Below are 3,197 nucleotides of genomic sequence, written 5' to 3'. Positions count from 1 at the left end.
TTTTAGTATATGAATAGTATTCCATTGTACAGATGTACTGCATTTTCTTTATCCATTCTTTGGGTAAGATATATTTAGGTTGCTTCCAGTTTCTTCCTGTTACAAATAAAGCTACTATGAACATCATTGAGTAAGTGTTCTTTTGGGATAGTAGAGCAAGATTGGGTATATGCCCAGGAGTGGTATAACTGTGTCTTGTGGTAGAACTATTCCCAGTTTTCTGAGAAACTGACAAATTGATTTCCAAAGTGGTTGTACAAGTTTGTATTCCTACAAGCAATGGAGGAGTGTTTCTTTTTTCTTTTATTTTTAACAATTATTTTATTAGATATTTTCTTCATTTACATTTCAAATGCTATCCTGAAAGTCCCCTATACCCTCCCCTACCTTGCTCCCCTTCTCATCCACCTCTGCTTCCTGGCCCTGGCGTTCCCCTGTACTGGGGCACATAAAGTTTGCAAGACCAAAGGAACTCTCTTCCCAATGATGGCTGACTAGGTGATCTTCTGCTACATATGCAGCTAGAGACAGGAGCTCTGGGGGTAATGCTAAGTTCATATTGTTGTTCATCCTATAGGGTTGAAGACCCCTTCAGCTCCTGGGGTACTTTCTCTAGCTCCTCCATTGGGGCCTTGTGTTCCATACAATAGATGGCTGTGAGGATCAACTTCTGTATTTGCCAGGCACTGGCACAGCCTCACAAGAGACAACTATATCAGCGTCCTTTCAGCAAAATCTTGCTAACATTTGCAATAGTGTCTGCATTTTCTGGCTGATTATGGGATGGATCCCTGGGTGGCTGTCTCTGGATGGTCCATCCTTCTATCTCAGCTCCAAACTTTGTCTCTGAGGCTCGTTGCATTAGTATTTTGTTGCCTATTCTAAGGAGGAATGACATATCCATATTTTGGTCTTCCTTCTTCTTGATTTTCATGTGTTTTGCAAATGGTATCTTGGGTATTGTGAGTTTCTGGGCTAATATCCACTTATCAGTGAGTGAATACCATGTGAGTTCTTTTGCGATTGGGTTACCCCACTCAGAATGATATCCTCCAGATCCATCCATTTGCCTAAGAATTTCATAAATTCATTGTTTTTAATAGATGAGTAGTACTCCAGTGTGTAAATGTTCCATATTTTCTGTATTCATTACTCTGTTGAGGGACATCTGGGTTCTTTCCAACTCTAGTTATTATAAATAAGACTGCTATGAACATAGTGGAGCTTGTGTCCTTATTACCAGTAGGAACATCTTCTGGGTATATGCCCAGGAGAGGTATTGCTAGATCTTCTGGTAGTACTATGTCCAATTTTCTGAGGAACTACCAGACTGATTTCCAGAGTGGTTGTACAAGCTTGCAATCCCACCAGCAATGGAGGAGTGTTCCTCTTTCTCCACATCCCTGCCAGCATCTGCTTTCACCTGAATTTTTGATCTAAGCCATTCTGACTGGAGGAGTGTTTCCCTTGCTCCAAAACTTTGCCAGAATGTGCTATCACTTGAGGATTTGATCTTAGCTACTCTGATGGGTGTAATATAGAATTTCAGAGTTGTTTTTATTTGCATTTAGCTGAAGAATAAGGACTTTCAACATTTCTTTAAGTGTTTCTTGGACATTCAGAAATTGTCTATTGAGAATTCTGTTTAGCTTTGTACCCCATTTTTTAGTTGGGTTATTTGTGTTGTTGGTGTCAAACTTCTTGAATTCTTTATAAATTTTGGATGGTATCTACCCCTCCTGTCAGATGTAGACTATTGAATAACATTTCCAAGTCTATAGGCTACTGTTTTGTTCTATTGACAGTACCCTTTGACTTACAGAAACTGTGCCATTTCATTAGATCCCATTTACCAAGTGTTGATCTTAAAACCTGAACCATTGATGCTCTTTTCAGCAAAGTGTCTCCTCTATCAATGTGTTAAAGATTTTCTTCCACTTTCTCTTTTATGACATTTAGTGTATAATGTTTTACGTTAAAATCCTTGGTCCACAAGTCACTTCCGGTCTGTGCCAACACCAGGTAACCTAAGGTGCAGAGTCAGTGGACACCCCTATGGTCTGTAGAGGACTGCCCACACGACCTTAGGATCACTGGTGAGTGGAACACAACATCTGCTCCAATCCAATTGCACACAGGACATGAGAAAGCACAAAGGAAACAGAGAACCGGCCTTATCAGGGGCACAAGTACCTTGTGGTCTGTGCCAGCACTGGGTCACTTAGGGCGTGGAGTCAGCAGACACCCTCATGGTCCCTAGAGGACTGCCCACCCAATCTTAGGATCACTGGTGGGTGGAACACATCTGCTCCAATCCAATCGGGCACGGGACCTGAGGAGGCACAAGGGAAGCAGAGAACCTGCCTGACCAGGGGCACAAATCCCTTCTGGTCTGTGCCAGCACCGGGTCACCTAGGGTGCAGAATTGGCAGACACCCCCACAGTCACTAGAAGACTGCAATCTTAGGATCACTGGGGAGTGGAACACAACATCTGTTCCAATCCAATAGTGACGGGCCTGTGACAGCAGNAACAAGGACACCAGAGCCTTTCCTGACCAGAGGCTCAGATTCCTTTTCATCAGTTCTGCTTTACCTTGGCTTTGAACAGACCAGACAACTTCATGGTCCTCAAAGGAGACACCACTTACATGCACTGTAACACACCCAGGATCTTAGCACAACAGGATCCCAGGATAACAGGAACAGGGTCACCCTAGTATTTGAGTGTCTCAGAGGAGCTTGACTTCCAAGAAGTCAGACACACACAGAATCTCAGGTTCACAGGAGCCCACAAACAAAGAATCACAGAGAAATCTGGACTCTGAGAAGTCCTGAATCAACTGGGATTATAGGAAGGACAGGTTCCATTCAGATATATTGAGGTCAGCAAGCATTAGAGATAATCAGATGGCAGGTGGAAAGCATAAGAACAGAAGCAACAGAAACCAAGATTACTTGGCATCATCAGAGCCAAACTCTCCCACCATAGCAAATCCTGGATACACCATCACAACAGAAAAGCAAGACATGGATATAAAGTCACTTCTCATGATGATGATGGAGGACTTTAAAAAGGAAATACTGGAAAGCATGGGTAAACAGATAGAAGACTTCAAAGTGGAAACAAAAAAATCCCTTAGAGAGTTACAGGAAAACACTACCAAACAGGAGATGGAATTGAATAAATCCATCCAG

The sequence above is a fragment of the Mus pahari genome, chromosome 3 (assembly GCF_900095145.1).
Source record: "Mus pahari chromosome 3, PAHARI_EIJ_v1.1, whole genome shotgun sequence".
Lineage (NCBI taxonomy): Eukaryota > Metazoa > Chordata > Mammalia > Rodentia > Muridae > Mus > Mus pahari.
This window is presented reverse-complemented; position numbering follows the sequence as displayed.